Source organism: Mustela lutreola, chromosome 1, assembly GCF_030435805.1.
Source record: "Mustela lutreola isolate mMusLut2 chromosome 1, mMusLut2.pri, whole genome shotgun sequence".
NCBI classification, from domain to species: Eukaryota; Metazoa; Chordata; class Mammalia; order Carnivora; family Mustelidae; genus Mustela; species Mustela lutreola.
Genome location: NC_081290.1, coordinates 251,637,347 through 251,658,276, shown reverse-complemented (window position 1 = coordinate 251,658,276; position 20,930 = coordinate 251,637,347). Strand labels below are relative to the sequence as shown.

General features: G+C 41.0%; 1 protein-coding gene across 4 annotated transcripts in view; it reads right to left on the bottom strand.

Moving 5' to 3' along the window:
• Positions 1-20,930, bottom strand: part of GAS2 (growth arrest specific 2) — a 126,877-nt gene that overhangs the window by 1,952 nt on the left and 103,995 nt on the right. The gene's annotated exons all lie outside the window — the stretch shown is intronic.

Genomic DNA, 20,930 nt, shown 5'->3' with positions numbered 1-20,930 from the left:
TTACATAGTTTGTGAAAGAGGCTTTCTCTTTCCCATGTATGTGGATCACGGGCACACATGCCCAGGATCCAGCATCACCCTGCTATGGGAATCTAAGGGATCTATGTATAACCCCTTGTTTAGTTGAATGTGTCTGGAAAGTTCTCTCTGATGTTCCATTATAGACTCATCACTGCCCCCATTTTCTGCCCATTGCCTCAGTTAAGTGCTACATTCTTCTCACCATGTTATTCCCCTCTGAACCAGGACCCAAAAGACCATGGAAATGTCTGCCATTGACTATCCTGTGAATAGTCACACAAATACTCAATATGAAATAGAATGGAAAAGTACCCCCCAAACTGAAGTCTTCTCCAGGCACTGAGCCCTTCAAGGTCAGATGTTGTTGAATGGCCATTTGTTTCGCTTTACTTTTTTTTTTTTTTTTTTTTTAACCTAATTGCTTAAAAGAATAACTTACCTTCCAGGCCCATGGGCCATCTAGAGTTCCAGATTAACAAGGCTGCCGGTTAAAAAAGTGAAGAATATATGGTTCTTTTGATCTAGCAAAACCATGTCAGAGCTGCAGAGGTTTGGCGTGGAGAGCCAAAGAATTTGATCTTGGCTTCTTTCAAATATCAGAAAATGTAAGGTTAAGGGGAGCTGTTCCTCCATCATCAAAGAACCTGCTGACTCTGTTCCCTGCCCACAAAGCAATATAATCTTGGGAAGGACATATAGTGATGTGTGAGGGAATTTGAGGAATCATTTTCATCACAGAAGCTATCAAATCTACTTGAATTTCTCTTGCTGTGTCAGTTGAAGATCTGGAGTTTGTTTTTTTGTTTTTTTGTTTTTTTTCTCCCATCAAGTGGAAGATGATTTTTGCTTACTGCTTTCATTTACCTGCTGAGCATCTGATGGAAGTGCTGGACTCTTTTTGAATCCTTGTATCCACAAAAATCTGCATGTGTGTTTAGGGGCTTTGCAGACACCCAGAAATCCACCCATGGACTCAAGATAAATCCTGATGCAGGTGGTTGATGTGAAGTTTCAGATGTTGTACAAAGTAACAATGTGCTGGATATCAATAAAAATGGAGACTCGTGAAAAAAGATGAAGTTAAATTTTACTCTACTGGTTATTCTCATTGATAGAATAACAATTATAATTAGAATAGAATTAGAATAAAGGACCTTCAGAAACATTAGCTAGAAGTTTTTAAACTTATTTTGACATCAGGATCTACTCGTTAAAATCTCAACAGGAAGCCTTGTCATGTCATATGAAGCAGGCAAAAGGAGTCAGGATTTGGCTGTATCTCTTTCGCCTCCCCTGGTCCTGCCAATAATACCATGATCTTGTTTTCCAGATGAAGATCCTGAGGCCCAGATCTTTGGTGTAATTTGCTGAGACTAGCGCCCCGATTTCCTGACTCCAGTCTAATACTTGCCCCACAACTGTTCTTCTTTGTACGGCAGAATCCATCAAGGCTTTTTAAAATTGGACTGACCCATTTTCATTCCCACAAGCTTCTGGTGTGTCTCTACTGCTTGCTTCCAAAACTTGGAGTTACTGGGACAAAAACTGCAAAGGCGGGCATCCAAACAGTATTCTGACCCTTTCTCCCACTATTCTAGAAAACAGCTTTGCCTATTGTTGATGTTCTGTTTCTTCCTAGCCCTGCAAATTACATTTAAGAGCTGTCGTTAAGCTTCCTAGCTATGAATGCCTGGCAGAATGCCCAAATTCGCCTATGAGCAGACTATTTCAACCAGAAGGAACCACCAGTCCGTACAATTTTTAGATAATTAGCTAACTCTGGAAAACAGTGAAAAGAAATGTTTTTCTGCCTGGCATATATAATCATTGAAATACAAACCCTTCTTGCAGATTCTTTAATGAATCCACATGTGCAAAGTGGATCTAACATGAAACTGTTCTGCAGAATGTGAAGAACATAGGAATTAAATTTCTGCCCATCTCATCTTCCATATCCTTTCAACAGTTAAGCAGTAACCTATAATTCTCTAAGAAGGTCAGTGGTCAAACTGAACAACAGTTTCAAGCAGGGGATTAAGATTTCATGGCCATAAGCACTTACACCCTTGATGGCAGAGATTTAAATTCCATGTCTTATCTTAGTATGTGCTAAGTCTCAAGAAAAAAATAATAATAATAACGCCCATCCCAATGTCCACAAACTAAACCCCTACTATTTTAACCTAATAGCAAATTAACCTGCTATAAACCACACTACTCTCAACTCTTCCCTCCCACCCCCCACAGTGCTTACTCTAAAAACCCCAGCCTTGAATTAACTGTATAATCTTCTAAATCACAGTAGAGAAGTTGAACTCTTGCTGGAAGAACTCTTTTCATCTCGGGGATTAGTAACATTAGGCCAGTTGCAATTAATTGATCCTTTTGGTTTGGTTAGCTCAATTTCTTATTCCTCCCTATTATTCTCAAACACACTACTCATCTCTGTCCTTCTCATTCTACTGATGGCTTCACCATCATCAGGTATGGCTTCCTCTCTCAGCACCTCCACTGGCTAATTTACTCCAATCTATGTTTATCCTTTTCTCCACTTTCCTCATCACAGAAAGAAGTCTTCCTGTCCAAAGTCAATTCCTCCCCATATGTTTTAATTCCCATTACCACCATGCAGAAGATCCTGAATCAAACATCACATCTCTCTTCTCTCTCTCCAACTCACTGTACCCTTAGCTTTCAGGGCATAAACATACCCAAACCTCTCTCACTCTCAAAGCAAAACTCTGCTCCTTCCATACCAGTTTTCTTTGTTCTCATATGTTTTCCTTATAACTGAGCTTTCTGGTAAGCTTACACCTGATGTCTTTGCTTCCACCTTCCTGTTAATTAGTTAATTCTTCCCCCACCTGTTTACTGACTAAACTTTGAAGGGAATTGACTTCTCGAATTGTCAAATTCAACGGATGGTTCTTAATCCGTATCTTTCATGATCACTCAGGTAAGGTATCTGATTAGTACTGACCAATCCTTCCCTTCTGCTTTATTCTCTAGAGCAAGACTCTCTCTCCTGCACCTCCTCCTACCTCTCCCCTTGAACTTTCTCTGTCTCTTTCATAGGTGCTATTTCTTCTGCCTACTTTTAAGCTTTGTTGTTGCAAATGATTCTGAAGGATTCTGTCGTTTCTCCACTGCTTTTCCCATTCTGACCACTCTGTATCTGGAACCTCGCGGTTTTCTCTACTATCTACTTTTATCTCTCAAATTATAGTTCTGGACTTTGCCTCTTCCCCGAGCTTCCAAATGCAAGGGCATAACGAGCCCACCACCTTCCCGCTTCAATTAGAAGGCTCCACAGGCTTTTCCTAAAAGAATCAATAGGATGGGCATTCTCTGTAACTAGTCAGACTCCAAAACCATTCATTTATCCCCCAAATGATTCTCAGGGTCTATGTTATTGTTACTGTTATTCATTTCAGTACCTCATTCTTTTCAGTGGGCCACTGGAAGGATCTCACTGCCTCCAGCCTTGCTGAGTCTGGTTTAGTAAATCCATTTCCACCGAAGGGAGTTCCGCAAGTGCCTGGTGGATTGTCTCCTGCCTAAATGCCTTCACTAGCTCCCTCCCCGCCACAGGCTAATATTCAGTTCCCTTTACACCAAGACCTCTCCTGCTGGCCTCACCTGCCCTTCCCTGAGCTCTGGGGACCCATGAATTATTTTAGTTCTATGTTCCCTTATGGCACAGCCTTTCTTTCGTGCTTTTGCATGTTCGCCCCTAAATGTGGAGTGTCTTTTCTGTTTTGCCCTCCCTGCTTACCAGGACTACAAACATTAATTCAAATATCACCTCTACCTGAAAAATTCTTCACCATCTCCTTCCTTACCAGATAAGCGAATGCTTCCTTCCTTTATGCTCTTTAGGTTGCCCGTGATTCATTGTTTCCGTCTACGGTAACTGTCAATTTACCTGCGTGCCTCTTTTAATAATGTGTGCACTTGAGCGCCTGGGTGACTCAGTGGGTTAAGCTCAGGTCACGGTCTCAGGGTCCTGGAATCCAGGCCCGCATCAGGCTCTCTGCTCAACAGGGAGCCTGCTCCCCACCTTTGCCTGTCTCTATGCCTACATGTGATCTCTGTCTGTCAAATAAATAAAATCTTTAAAAATAATGTGTGAGCTCTCCAGAGAGAGTGATGATGCATCTCATTTCTTAAATTTCCCATATACAAGCTCGGAACAGTATCAATATTGTTATCGTATTAATACTCTTTTCCGTGTATGCTTCCACAGGCTCTATTTAACTTTGCTTAGCTGATGATGTCATTTTCAGAATTATTCCATTTTATAGATGGGAAAACTGATGCTTTTAGAAGAAGGACTAATGTCCTTGAGCCACCTGTGCATGATCACACCACAAATCAATGGCAGAGCTGAATAAGAATTATTTTCTCCCATTAGGTCACACCCACTGATTCTATAAAATATTTGCTTAGTTACTTGCTAGTGAAATTTAGCACAGGCAAGGAACTGTCAATGTCAGAAACAGTAATCAGTAGCTTTAGCAAATTAAATGTCCATGTAAAATGATTTATGGTGCTATGTTCTAATAAACCCCATATAAACATCGAATTTCATTTCAGAAGGTTATCTTGCAATGGTCCTATAATTACTTCAGAAATAAACTTGTGTCAGGTGCAGGTAATAGGATAGAATATATTTATAGCCAGATAGCTGTCAGTGTAAGTAGAACTAGGCTTTGATTATCTGTACAGTTACAGTGCCTTTATTTTCTGTGTTTCACAATACTGAGTAGTTTTGTGTTCTCCATTCCAAAAGACGACTCCTCTTGACTGGTAGCATACGTGCACATGACAATTGAGTATTTAGTATTGGTTTTCCTTGGTGTGTGTCTTCTCAAGGAGAGAAAAATAAGTTAGAATTGCTACAAATCTTCTCCAAGACTGCACGTTGCAAAGCGATAGTGTTTGCATGTTAAGCCTATTCTGGCTGATACTAGTTTTTCCAGGGGACCTCGCTCCTCACTGTGCCTTTGGTCCTACTGAAAGGAAGGAGATTCATTACTGACTTACCGACATCTTTCAATGTTGAAAGGGGGGAAAAAAAACCAACAATACCAAAAAATCTGTCCACGTTTCTCCCAATGGCCTCGAGAAATTCAGACAGATTTGGGCTGTTGGAGACATGCAAATATTTTCTTTTTTGGTAGCTGTGAGTAGTATACATTCCTTGCCCAAGAAGAGAACCATATGTCTCAAAGTTATGTTTTTTAATAATTCCTTTTGGTAATGGGAAAAAAATTCCCACCCTTATCAAGGGCATTTGCCTTATGCCTTGTTCTCTTATGATGTAATTATGTGTCATTTTCCAAGGAGGCCTCTTCGTATGTGCCAGCAGCAGGGAACCCCTTTTCCTTAGATGACACAGAGTCATAATATTAGAGCACCTACTAGGTATCTGGTGACCTACAAACACACCTTGTTAAAATGAGTAAAAAACAACACTCAAACCATTGGCAATGCTCTCATTTCACAGGTGTACAAATCAGTGAAGAGAGAGCCAGGCTAGAAATCGCATCTCCTTTATCTCTCATCTAGCACAGGGACTTACAACTAAAGAGCTGTAGTCTTCCAGAAACTATTATTCTAAAAATAAATCCAATATTTAAAGATGGATGAATCGCTTGATATATTGATCCAGCAGGGGTTCGTAACATGCCCAGTAAACTCTTTTACTGGATACAATGTACATTTTGTAAGGCTACAATGTGGAATCTAAGGCCGGCTTCCTTAGCACCACCTTTCAATCTTATCTTCCTAACATTATAAGGTAAAAAACTATCTCATAACCAACCAGTTCTGTAGCTCATCCAGACACTTAATTCAAAGGGGAAAAAAAAAAAATGGCTGAAAGGAAATAATTCTCCCATATCAAGTTAGAACACAACAGAAAATTTTAAAGTTGTAGAAATGATTCAACAACAGCTCCCTATAAATACTGGGGTCACTGGGGTCACTGTGGTATAGGGGTTCAGAGCTCTGGCTCTTATAATACAAAAGGATTTCAGAAAGGATATTTTTTCTCCCCTTAGTTTTGTAGCTTGGAGAGACAGACTTGAATTACATTATGTGTTGGTATTAAGGAGCTTAAAGCAAGGAAAATATGTATTTTTCTTCTTCTTGGGAACATCAACTCACTTTTTGTTAACAAGGCACAGCTGATATCTATGTAAACCATAGAAAATCTTATGTTTCACTAAGTGAAAAAAAAAGTCATGTAAGAGAAACCCACCCAAAATATTATGGGTTTATTGATGATGTATGTCTTTTTAAGATGACCAAGCTAACTAGAGCTATATTATACAAGAAATGAACAAAAAAGGCACCAACAAAAACAAACAATAAGTAAAAGAAGTGTCTTTGGATAAACATAATTTATATGCTTCATATTCATATTTGATAGCATTATTTTATCAATTCCCCAGGAAATATGTGTGAATATTTGCATCTGTCCTAAATCATAATTCTTATGAAACATTTCAGGTGTCACCTCCTTCTCAGCAAAACACTGATAAGTCTTTTTTATTCTGATTTGAATCTTAGGTCCTTGACCTTGAAAACAGAGAAACAGGAGTATCTGTCAAGTTCTCTGAAAACTGTTGTCAGTAGCCCCTTAAGACGTGAAAGCTTCCTAGCAGGAAGCCCTCATCCTCTCTGACTCTTCGCTACTCCACCCTCTACTCCAGAGCCAGATGGGTCTTTCTAAAAGGAAAATCTGGTCAGGCCACTGCCTTGCTTAAAAACCCGAGCATGGGTCTCCATTGTCTCCATTGTCTGTAGTGCTTCTTAGCCATTTTTAGCTCCCGCTCACCTGAGGAATATGACTCATTCCCATTAGCACAAGAAGCCTGTGGCAAAGATTGTGAAAGAGCAGTGGGGTGAACACACGTGAGCATCTGTGTACGTGTGCGGGGTCAGGGCAGAATCTGCATCTCGAGGGTGGGGAGAAGCACACGTAATTTGAAGAAACAACTTGCTAGTGATTCTGAAACCCCCTCTCCTATCTCACACAAAGCATTTCATGATTCTGCTACTATTCCTTCCCACCTTCTTCCTCGCTATGCCTTAATGATCACATACTGTTGTCCGAGTTACACATTACACAACGATGCAGCTATTGTGTGGCCCTGCCTGTCAGTGTCCATGCCTACACTCCAAATTACCTAACCCACAAATATTCTGGACTCCTTGGAATCCCCTAAAAGTTCATGATGATCTAGAGAGAAGGCAGAGAATTGTTCCATATTCACCAGGTAAATTAAAGTGAGTCATTTTCTTTGGACATTCAAAAAACATTTACTGAGTTTTTACTGAGTGCCAGGCAAAGCTATTCCTTAGTAAATTTCAGCCCCTGGCAGCCTACTACAGTTCCAAGTACACAATGGGCACTCAAGAAATGCTCCTTTAAATGAATGAAGAAACAATGTTAATGCCTACTAATGCTCCACCCAGCCATCACCACCTTTATAGAATATTTTCATACTCTCCAACCTTCAGATTATTGGGGGTGGGGGGTGGGGATTGAGATTTTCCTGCACAGACCTCTAGCACAGTATTTGTTATATTTTGTTCCCTCATTTTCTTGTCCATCTTTCTCTAATTTCCTGTGACCTCTTTAAAAGGTCAACATCCTATTCAGCTTTGTATACCTGACAACAATTATAATGTGTGATACGTAGAAGACATTATTATTTACAGAAAAGAAAAAGGAAAAGATGAAATGATTTGTCTTTATGAGGGAGAGTCTGAGAAAACCAGGATGTGAATGAAAATCCACATTACTGCTTAGAGAATTCCTTTTGTTGTTGTTGTTGTTATTGTTGTCGTTGTTTTTTAAGATTTTACTGATTTACTTGAGAGAGCACACGCACAGGGAGTGGCAGAGAGAGAGGGAGAAGTAGGCTCTCTGCTGAGCAAGGAGCCAGATGCGGGGCTTGATCCCAGGACCCTGAGATCATGACTTGAGCCAAAGGCAGACGCTTAACTGCCTGAACCACCCAGGTGCCTCCCCTGCCCCCCCTTTTAAGGTTTGATGTATTTATTAGAGAATTCCTTTGAGAGAAAGATACATTTGGGTCAAAGAATAACAGGAATCATACAGGAGAGAGGGAGGTTGAATTAAGAATCAGTAGAGCAATGGACAGGACAAGCAGAAAAGAGACAAAGGAGGGAGGAGAGAATAAGAAAATGTCCTGAATGGATCCAGAATCAAGTATATTGTTCTTTTTTTTTTTTCAAGTATATTATTCCTTTCATTATCTCTCTTCACAGATTCTCATTACATGTGGAATGCAGTTTTTAGACTATACCATTTATCATAGTAAAAAATTACTTAATAAAAATTTCACTCCCCCCAAATATACACCCTAACAGCAGAAGAAGGGAAATAATTAAGATCAGAGCAGAAATAAATGATACAGAAATTAAAAAAAAAAACAACACAATAGAACATATCAACAAAACTAGCAGCTCGTTCTTTGAAAGAATTAAGAAAATTGATAAACCCTTAGCCAGACTTACCAAAAAGAAAAGAAAGAACTCAAATTAAAGAGGAGAGATCACAACCTACAGCACAGAAATACAAACAATTATAAGAGAATATTATGAATACTTACATGCCCACAAATTGGGCAATCTGGAAGAAATGGATAAATTCCAGGAACCTATAAACTACCAAAACTGAAACAGGAAGAAATAGAAAATTTGAACAGACCCACAATCCTTTTTTCTCTTTTAATGCTTCAGTGTCTTGGGTCCCTCAGCATAACTCTGGGTCTCATTAATCCCTTCCCCACAACATTGACCACAATGGCTCCTATTTCTGCCCAATCCATGAACTGCTCTCCACCACAGCCATCGCTTTAAGAGACAACTGTCTCTGACACTGACTGCCTCGAGGAGCAAGCCACCTAAATTTAAATCAGTATAGCCTCCTGGGATATCATATGCTTCCTAACACCTCCTCATCAACCCCACTCGCTGTGTGTTTTTACAAGCTATCGTAACTTCAGTGAAAATATTGTTTTTAGAATGCAGTTATCTGCTCTCCAGAGAAAGAGTGTTAAATTAATTTATAGAACAACAGACTCTGTCATCAACTGATATTATCCTGAAATGGCATATGCTCAAAATCGGGCAGTAGGGAATTCAGCTGCCTGCCTAAGGTACGTGGACACATGGAGGCGTAAGGTGGCAGGTGTTTAGTTGCTAGTTTGCACGTTGAAACCTGCTCCCAGCATCTTCAAGGTAACTGAAAAGGTCACCTGTTAACAGGGCGAGTGAGGTTTTGCTGGCCACAGATGCCATGTGAAGGCTTCCTTGTCAAAGGTTGGAGATTCGACTCAGCCCCTCTAAATTGAAATTATGAATGGTTACATATTACCCCAATAGACAAGCTGGAATTATCACTTGGTTTGCAAAAACATTTTTCACGTTTATTGTTTCACTTTTGTCTTCCTAAAGTCCTGTCTGCCCTTTTCTTAGATGAAGCTTCAGAAATACATGCAACAGTCAGCAGAGAGAAGCTGCCATTTGCTTTGTCCTTAACCAGAATACCTGGTTACCTTTACCACTGATTATCTGGATGGCCCTAAGATACGATTTAATCTCTCTATGCCTCACTCTCTCATCTGCAGAATGTTTATTGTGGGAGGCTGCAATAAGGCTTGAGACGGGGACCAAACCAGGCCCTGACTTGCGCCTCCTTTAAAGTCCGAATAACCTGGGATGCCTGGGTGGCTCAGTTGGTTGGGCAGCTGCCTTCGGCTCAGGTCATGATCCTGGCGTCCTGGGATCGAGTCCCACATCAGGTTCCTTGCTCGGCCAGAGCCTGCTTCTCCCTCTGCCTCTGCTGCCACTCTGTCTGCCTGTGCTTGCTTGCGCACACTCTCTCTCTCCCTCTCTCTCTCTCTCTCTGGCAAATAAATAAATAAAATCTTTAAAAAAAAAAATGTCCGAATAACCTACCAAAAGTTTTAGGACAGGAAAAGTTGAGTAGCAATTCGGTTGGGGTCATAAGTTCGTGGCTGGTCCTTGCTGCCCTAGTACAGCCCATAAATTACTTTCAGGTTTGCTGTATCAATACAGAACAATGGTACTGGCATCAGCCATTTGGCATCACAAGGTCTGCTTATAGTTACTTGTGAAACTTATTATGGGAACTCGTGGTTGTTTAACTAGACACAGGTGTATTGCTTCTCCTATTGTAACATCACTATATATATGGCCTTAATGCTTTGAATCAACTTAGTACTGTTGGACATCCTCCTCAGTGCTCCTCCTTCCCCCATCTCTCTTCTTCTTGAGTTCTTTTCTTCATCCTCTTACCCTCACATTCCTGGTCGATTTGTCGCGCCAGCCGCGACAGTTTATACCATAGAATTTTTTGGACAAGAATGTGTAAGCATGTAGTAACATTGCCTAGTACATTGTATCCAACAGTCATCTGCTACTGTTTTTGTTTTTGTTATTATTATTATTATATTAATATTGTTATTGTGATGATGATAGGAAGCTTCTCACAGATTTTATTTCAGCAACTCTAGGTGGATTGCATTGTTATCTGCATTGACAGATAAGAAAATGGCAGTTCCAGAAAGAGGAAGTAAATCACTCAAAGTCACCTACCTGGGAAGTGACCAAGTTTAAAGTTGAACCTGAGTCTCCCCCACTTCAAAGACAATATTCATTATCACTTAACTATATACCCTAAAGGGGCTTTGCCAGGGGTTATGATTGTTTGCTTTCTTATCTAGACTATGTCCATGGACAATGCCTCTCTTTTTCAAGGAATACATGTTGACATTTTACGGCATCTCCCGGATGATCATATTGCTCAGCTCTAAATGTGTCCTGGACCCAAAAAAACAAAGTGTTTTTTAATTCATGCTTGGAAGAATGTAGTTGAATTTGAGCCTGATGTTTCACCCATACAGAAAAGTTGAAATTAGGTACACCCAGAGTGCTTAGCAATGGATCTCCCACTCTAATGGGAAACTGTAGAGGAGGGACCCCTGACAGTCTACAACATACCTTCTCTTCAATTATTTCATTTTGTTATCAATCTGCCCAGTCGTTCCTCAGGCTACTGTTACTGCTTTCATCGCACAAATGGAGAAATTGTGGCTCAGAAAGGTCTGGTAGGTGGCTCACAGACACACAGCAAGAATGTAGCCCTGGTGTTTTGATTCCCAGTTTTGTGATTTGTTGCCTTTGAAAATAAAATTGTACATTAGGGAGAATGTAATCCTCAAACCCTCGTGTGAAGGCTGAACTATCACTGTGCCCTTGATGGTGACAAACAATCCTCCAACAGGAACAGAGCCTTGAGTCAGAAATCTGGCTGTTGAGACTGGCCAGAAAAAAAATTCCTAGCCTGCTTTTGTTGGGAGAGGGGGAGGGAAGAGTTTTCTTCCCAGGCTCATTGTAGACAAACGACTCTCAGTAGCTGCTTTCTGGAAGCAAACGTGAGAAGAGCAGCCTGCAGATGAATGTAACGAGCGAATGGCAAAAAGTTCCATTTGCATCTGCTTGGAAATATGTGTAGGAGCACTTCATGCCAACTGCCTGTCAGTTCTTAGCGACTTGTTACATAAGGTCTCCGTTCTCCCAGCTCTGCACCAAATGAAATTAAGAAGCCTTAGCTGCAGTCTAATTACCAGTCTACAGCACCATTTCAGGCAGGAAAGGCACAGTTATGATAAATATTTCATAGAACACTCAGCAGAGTGAAAGCAATGAGGTGAAAATACTGGCGGCGGCAAGAGGAGAGCTGACTAGAAGAAGGATTTGTAGCTGGTATAGCTTGATTGAAACTAGGATTCATCCACCCCAAAGACATAACAACTTCAGCAAAGGGAGCTGGGCTCCAAGGGGCCATGAAAACCTGTTCCTTTCACTCATCAAATGGGGTCACCTTTGTCTGACTCAATCTGAGCTCCCATTCTATCAACTAAACACAGACACCAGACCCCAACAGCACTGAGACAGCCAAAGGGTAACTTTTCATGAGAATGATGCATACCAGTGGTTCCCAATCTGGTGTCTTCCTGGATCCTGAAAGATAACAACAGTGCCTATAATGCAGACACTGGAAAAACTATTAATTTGCTACTGTTTTTAATGTATCTTTAGCATATGGGTGGATCCATCAAAACGGAACAGAGTATGAATAAATACAGTTAGAGTTAAATCTTTTATATGGACAAAATATTTGAAAACATGAGTCTCTTTCTTCTCAAAGTCCCATTCAAGTGAAAGGCCAGGAATAAAAATGTTCTAAAATCACAGGACAAAGGGAAATTGAGAGGATGTGATGGTAGATCAGAAAGGTCAACACAGTTTTAGAAGATGGACAACAGAAGGATGAGTCGTGATCAAGGGTGGAGAGAGTTGAACCTCGAAGCCTGAAATGAAAGCTTGCTTAAAAAGAAGGAAGTCAAATCATGCCTTGAAATGATAGGAAATTCAGATTTTAGAATCAGCAGGTACTTCCATCAGGTGAGAAGAGCTGGGCAGCTGAAGAAAGGAGAACTGGTTGAAAGTCAGTCTATGGACTGGCTAGCCCCTCGGATTTCCTGTGCCCCACTCCCGATGTGCTCTGCCTGAGAGTATCCCACTATGCAAATGACTCTGTTATCCCAGCAAGACCCTGAAGCTTTATCTTTGCACGACTTGAATCAGAGACGCTCCAGACAAGGGGATGATACAGGAGCCGGATGGAGAGAAGGGTAAATACATGATAAAGCAAATACAGCAAAGTGTTCATTATACAGCCCAGATGGGAGTTCTGTGGGTGTTCTCCGCATGTTTGAAAGGTTTCACGAGAAAATGTTAGAGGAAAAATTCACCCTAAATCCCATCTGTTCTCCCCATCTCTACTCCTAGCTCCCTAAGTGCAAATTCCCTCCATTTTACCTGAATGACTATAATAATCCTGCAACTGCTCCTCATGCTTTCCCCTTGGCCCTTAGCAAATTCTCAACAGAGAAACTAGAGGGATCTTGTTAAAACAGAAGTTACCTCATGCTACAACTGCTCAAAACCCTGTGTGACTCCCCATTTCCCTAAGAGTAAACTACTACGCCCTTTAAAAAAAATATTTATTATTATTATTATTATTAACAACATATAATGTGTTATTTGTTTCAGGAGTACAGGCCTGTGATTCATCAGTCTTATGCAGTACACAACACTCACCACAGCACATGCCCTCCCCAACGTCCATCACCCAGCCTTCTAAAGGCTTCTGAGTTCCCAGATGATCTGGACTCCTGTTATCTCTCTGACTTCACGTCCTAGACCACTGCCTCTCCCATGCTCTGTACTAGCCATACTGGCCTTTATGCTATTTCTCAAACACACCAAGGCTACTTCAGCCATGCTCTTGACTTGGTGTTCCTCCCGTTTAGAAGACACTTTGCCCCACGACTGCCAAGTTAACCCCTCAACTCCCTGATGCCCTGACAATCTCCCACTTTCTTGAGGAGGCTCTGCTCTGGCACTCCCAACCTGCCTGACCCTGCCCTACTTTTCCTTTCCCAACCTATCAAGGGTTTTATCACTTTCTAGCCAAGTGTTTACATATTTATTATGTTCCTTGTCTGAACAATATAATCCCTCCAAATTAAGGTTGCCAGATTTATCATACAAAAATACAGGAAACCCAGTTAAGTTTGAAGGTCAGATGAACAACAAATATTCTCTTGGTTTAAGTATGTCCCCTGCAATATTTGGAACACGACATATGTATATGTATTTGTTGTTTACCTGAAATGATATACATTCTCTGTTTTTAGTCTGGCAACCTCCCACGCCAACACACAAAGAAACGCACAGAGGAACAAAAAGGTTCTCAAGGAAGTCAGGGTTCGTCTGTGTTTTTCTCTGATATATCTTTAGTTTTCAACCAGTGCTTATTTCATAATATATGTTCAGTCAGTGTATGTTGAACAAATGATCTCACATTTTCTCAGGATGACCCCTAAGAAAACAAGGGAGTAATCCACAAAAGACATGTGATCCAGGAAACAGGGGATCCAACATAAGAGCAAATTAAAGTCTCGGTTGACATTGTGAGGCTGACCTGAGGAAGGGGGAGACACGGAGGGACAGAAATGAAACCCCTAGATTGGCTGGTGTATCTGCCTATGACGGCATTGTGACAGGCTATACCATTCTCTAAGGAGATCTGGTAAAGGTTTCGCAGTCCTACTTAGGAAAAGAGAACTGGCAACAAAAAGGAAAAGTAATCATGGCACACTCCAATATTTACATGGTTGTTAGAAAGTAAACACTGAATACCTCTTTGACCAACATTGGTATCACCAACGATGCCGGACAAGCAAGAGGAAGGAAGTCGACGTGTGTGGTGTGGTGAGGTGGATGGGACCTTAGACCACTCACTCATCATCTTCCTACTCCTGCTATTCTGAGTTTATGAGTCTTCCATAGAAAAATGTCTAAAATGGAAGAAGTAAGATAGACTAGCATAATTATATTATTTGGAAACCTGGAGATAAATAGAAGAAACAGCTATAAAAGATGAAATGAGCTACTTCTGAGGGAACTCAAGAGAAGGAATGAGTAGGAGGAGGCAGGAGGAAGCAGGGCAGGCTTATAGTTTGGGATCATAAATCTTACAGCACCATTATGTTACCTGTGTACCTGTATTTCTATATAAAAATGAAAATTAAATTTAGGAAAACAAAATCCAAAAAAAGAATCAAGTTTCCGAAACAGGAAAAAATATATATTTAATCATCCAGAAAATTATTTTTTTGCGATGAAGACCTTCTTCCTCTTTGCAAACTAGCAGGCAGGCTCTCATATACTTCCTGATATAAGGATGCAATTTTACCTGAAATCACTGCAAAATTAATGATGGTCTTTTTTTTCCCCTTTGACATACTTCACAGAAGAACACTCAGACCTTAGGCACAACGTGGCTACCTAATATCAAATGTGTTCTAACATTTTAATTGTACTTTATGGTTTACAAAATCCTTTCTAACATCATTTCATGTTATCCTCTAAAGTCACTGTTCAAATTATTTTCAGATTACGCATATTTGGATTTCTCCCAACATCAAACAAAATCATCACAATATCCTCAGATAAGACTATGACATGAACTTAGGAATGCAAAGTTTTGTGATTTGCATGGTTTTCCTTTGTTTGTTTTATCTTTCCCTTTCCCACATTCCTGAGTCTTGAACAATGATAAATCTCAGCATTTCTCTTCCAGAAACTTTCTTTCTAAATCAGGATTGCTTGTTCTTCCTATTTCATTCTCCACTCTAATAAATTACCAGGCACCTTCCACGGCTCGGTCGCTGCATTCCTGTAATCCTAATTGGCTCCCCAAAACTTCTCTGAGGCACCAAAGTGCTTCTCTTCCATTAACTCAGTTTCTTCCCTTAATTAATTTTTTAAAAGATTTTTATTTATTCATTTGTCAGAAAGAGAGAGCACACAAGCAGGGGGAGCAGCAGGCAGGGGGAGAGGGAGAAACAGGCTCCCCACTGAGCAGGGGCTCCATCCTAGGACACTAGGATCATGACCTGAGCCGAAGGCAGACCCTTAACAGACTGAGCTACACAGGTGTCCCTCTAACTCTTATGCTACTTAAACCATTCAAGAAAATAGAAGAATAATATAAAAATGTTCATCTTTCATTTTTCAAAATGAGTAGGTGAAGTTTGGAGCTCATTTCTGATTATCCAGTCTTCTTTAAAACGAAGTCCAGAAGAACTGAACAATTCTTCACACACTGTCTATCCCTTCTTGCTTCAGGGATGAGTCACATGCTCACTTACAAAGGAGCCTATTGTTCCTTTGGGGCCACCCAGAGGTCCCACTAGGGAGGGTGACACAAATGGTCTTGATAAAAGCCACACACAACTCATTCCTTAAAAAATTATCACCAAACACTGCTTGCTCAGATTCACCGTTTCCAGGCATGAACGCTCCAAACTCCCAGGCTGACTTTTTTTGCTTTTAAATTGACTTTTGCCTCCCAGAAAGCTGGTACCTTTCATGTCAGAGTTTATACTGAAACTTTCACCAGATCATCTTTTACTTCTTTGTTTCTATAATTGTATAGCCCTATTCTCTCCTTTCTGTAGTTTTGATTTTTAAAGTCTTTCGTCAGTGCCTGTGTTGGGGGGTGGTGTGGGTGTGTTATATACACACATATAGTTAGAGAAATAACTTACATAAATTTATTCCATGCCATGTAAATGATACACATGCATCCATATCCCCACATATTTTTTTTTCCCTTCAACTATTAGAGGGGGTGTTGTTTGTCTAATGAGGACCTGGCTGGCCCAACGGAATGACTGTATATTTCTTTAGTCCTACTCTAATAAAAATGTACATTTCCTCATGACAAAATGCACAGAACACATCCTCAGCCATTTGGGTCTTCTGGCCACTTCCTTTCCTCTCAACAACCCACAGCATGTGCTGGCATGTTCCTGTTTTTACAAATGTCTTGATATACTTCAGGAACTTTCCAGCATCGCTCTATCTCTTCAAGTCGACAAGAAGCTATGATTTTTCTGATAAACACTTTCCTGTGTCCCTTTTATTCTAAGTTCAGTTATGATGGACAAACAGCACTATCTACTCACCGACAACTAGACTCCTCACCGACAACTAGAATCTATACTTCCTAACACCCTGCTTCAGATTCAGCTAAACCTCTAGTCAAATGCTCGTTTATGTCAGGACCTTGTACCCAGACCCCATCCTTACTTGTTAACAGAAATATCACCCTGGCTGACAGACTGAGGCCATCCCCGTCTCTAAAGTATGGGTCCAAGACAGCCGAGATGACAACAGTGTAATTCACTCTGGTTCTTTGTTTTCAGTGTCCTCTTTTGTTTGTTCTCATATCTTTGAAGGCCACCCAGAGCTCTTTCCTGTCACTCGGCCACTCATTTTCTCTAGCATCTAACAAACTTCTGTGGCAAGATGAAAACAAACTTTTCATAATTCATGTTAAAGTCCTAGGTAGCTATCAGATTTTAGATCTCTCCTTTCTCATTTGTACAGAATAGAATCCATACAAATAATTTAATGAAAGTGGATACTCCATATTTTGCTCATTAGCTTCTAAGGTACTTATTAAAAGCATGACTGTCTGAGGTCTGGAAGGGCACAGGACCTTCCGGCTGGGATGTACTATCCATCAACACCAAAATGCCAGGGTCTTCGAAGTGTGACATCAGGACCTAACCCTCTCCCCTTCCTGCCCTCCCTGCCCTTTTTGCCTAGTTCGTTTGGAGAATGTTCCTTCCTTATCTTTTCTAGCCTTTCACACAGTTTGACAAAACTCCGTTATCCAGCCTTCCAGACCCTTCACTGTTCATTTCTTTTTTTTTTTTTAAAGATTTTATTTATTTATTTGACAGAGAGAGATCACAAGTAGGCAGAGAGGCAGGCAGAGAGAAAGGAAGAGAAGCAGGCCCCCTGCTGAGCAGAGAGCCCGATGCGGGACTCGATCCCAGGACCCTGAGATCATGACCTGAGCCAAAGGCAGTGGCTTAACCCGCTGAGCCACCCAGGGGTTCACTGTTCATTTCATTCTTAAATCTCAAACGTACTCCATTTCTTCTCTGTCTCTCCCAAATCCTAAGAGGTATTCAGGAAGGGGACTTAATCTCACCTGATCTGTCTTTGCTTTTCATTCGGAGACTATTTGGTCTTGGATGGAAGCTATTCCTGTTACAGTGTCTTCACCTTTGTACGAATCTTGCTCTTGTCTATGCCCTCATTTTATTTTTATTTCTCCCCTGAGCTAAATTTTTATAGGCTGTTTTATTTCCATGTTCTTTGATGCTCTGGAGCAAAAGCAGGTCTTCTCTGTGTACACCATGTTTTAAATTTCTTTTTATTCTAACATAATTTGAGTCATCTCCCACATGTCTTCATCAAGTTTGCTCTGATAAAGGTTTGCAAAGGATGCTATGGAAGCCCTCTGGAAATACCTTGAGGAGTAAGGGTTCTCATTAATATTTCTTGGAGGAAGTCATCTGAAGCTCAAAGAGTGCCTTCTTGGGATCTTGCTGGATAAAGAAGCAATAGAAGGACATCCCAGTCTGTGGGAAAAGCATGTGCAAAGGGACAGAACATAATATAGTGCGGTCTATGTATAACAGTGAATGGTTCACTACTTCCACAGCTGAGATGCAAGAGGGATAGAGAGAGACATCTAAGAGATATGTCCAGTGAGTTAAAAAGTGACCAAGCGTAAGAAGACCATGAATCCCTTTCCATGCACATGAGAGAAAAAAGGTCCCTGACATATTTTAGGCAAGGGATTGGCATGACAAGATGTCTCCTGCACAGAGATCACCCAGAGACCCACAGAAGAGTCAAGACTTGCATGGAGCAAAAGAGATTAGATAAGAGACACAGTATGTAGGGAAGAGGTGAAAATGACCAAGATTTTGACTGAAATAAAGAGAAAGGGGTTGCTTGAGGTGAACTGTCTGTTGTACTTTCACTGGTAAGTAGCTTCATGAGCTATCCCTTCCAGCTCCTGACATTCATTCTGCTTTATGGGAGACAACAGAAGATGGTGAGCATTATGTTTCAACGCTTTATCTTGACATCTCTCCTGGCCCGAGGCTGGGCACCACATAGTTACAGGATCCCAGAAATGGAAAGAATTTGTTCACAGAGATGTTCTCAGGAGGAAAGGATGATTTAGGGAGTGCACCATGACACATGGCTCTGGATAGGGGATGGGTGGAACAGACTCAGAACAGAACCCATAAGCTGAAAAGCCAACCCACATTAAGCAGTCGCCAAGCCCAATAGGCTTGCATGTCTGATCTTTCTTAAATTGATTCCGCGATTAGTCCCACTGGCCATTGTCAAGACTTTATTCTCTTTCTTGAACAAGCAATGGTTCTGGTTAGACTTCCCAACACTGCTAGTTTTTATTTGGGGCCATTTGGATTGCATTTGATTAGATGTAACAACAACAACAACAAAAACATGTTGACAATGACTTCCAATTGCTCTGCCTTTCTTTCCAGGGCCCATGTACACACTGCTGCAAGGTTGAACTGACTCTTTACTTGAGAATCTTTGACATGTACATTTTAGGTTCTTACAAATTTGGTCCGAACCCAACTCTTTAGCTTTCTTCCCCTTAATACCTACCTTACTCAGTCATTTAACCAAACATTGCTGTTTCCTGAATGTTACCATTTTTTTGTAACAAAATGTTCTCCTTAATAACATATATAAATTTATCCTAAATCTGTTCCTTTCCTGGATGCTTTCATGGCTTTTATACCTTCCTATTTCCAAATCAGATGCCATTTTCCCCTCTTCTCAATCACTCTCTTGGAATACTTTTTATTGTAATTGTTTGTTTATTTCCTTCATCTCCTATAAAATGAAGAAGAGGGAAAAGAAATGCTTATTGTGAACATTGCGTCCCACCCAACATTTTATCCTCCACAGTGGCAACACTAGGTTCTTTGTCCTTTCTATTCTTTCTTCCATAAAATACTCACTAAGAAACTATCATATGGCAGATAATATATTAGCCACCGGGAATCTATCATATAGAATAAATCCAACATTTCCCTGCCTTCATGGAGCTTAGAGACTACTGAAGAAACAGACAATGAACCAAATAAATGCAAATGTGATGGGTGCCATAGAGGACAATTCCAGGGAGCTAAGGGATCAAAAAACATGTTCTGAAAGTCAGTCTAGATTAACGGACTCAGCCACCATTCTCAAATCCCTCTCTTTTTGCTTCTATGCTAGAGACTAATAAATCAAAATACTCACATTCTCTGCTTTCCTTGCAGTAGGGGTGGCTATAACTCTGTTGGCCAACAAGTGGTAAGGGGAACTCAAAAGAGGCCATGACTGGCACCACTCCTTCCACCTTCTTCCTGCCTTAAACTCAGACTCACTGTCTCCAGCTCACAGCAGCCATCTTAAAACCATGAGGGCAGAAAGGTGAACAAGGAAGTGGGTAACACTAAGGGCAGCAGACCTAAAGATGAAAGAAGCCCTTGTCCCTTGATGGGATCAGTGTGTTGGTTAATGAAAAGCAGGGGTAACCAATCTCTGAGCCTCACTCTTTGTGAAGTTCAAGCCATAGTCAACACAGTTTTTGTTACATCACATCAAAGGCAATCCAAATGGCCCCACGGGAAAACTGACAGTGTTGGGAAGTCCAAGAAAACTGCCTGAAGATGAGCCTTGAGGGATTTGTGTGTTCCTCTATCAAAGGAAGTTGGGGGCAACAGCAGGCAGAGAACATTCCAGCATAGGAATCAAGGTGGGCCCTGATGTGGAGTCCTCAGCTCACTGGAGATGCTGCAGAAGCATATGCGGTGATCATGGTGATGAAAACAAAGGGGAAGCATCAGTATGCCAGCCGGAAGTACCAGGCAGGAGTCCTATTGAGCCATTTAAGGACTCTGGTATCTAAATTCAATGCAAAACCTTTTAAGGACTCTGAGGGGGGAAATAATGTGTTTAAACTTTTATTAGCTCATTCTAGCTACATGGTGATCACTAGATAGAGTGGATCTAGTAGACCAGTCTGGAGGCCAGAGCGGTGGTCCCGGCTAAAGATGGTTGCCTGGGCAAGGTGATGGGTGGCTGCCAGAATATTTCTTACAGTGTCCCAATGACCTCATTCTCGCCTCACAGCACCCCCAGGGTTGACATGATTGTCTTCCTAGAATGTACTGCTGATGCACAGGTGGGAATCATGTCATCCTCTCTGACATGATGTGAGGAAGGTGGAGGGAGGAAGGTACACATTCCCCATTTGATGGAGAAAAGTGAGACACAGAAGGCAATATGCCTTACCAAACACTTCACGACTTTAG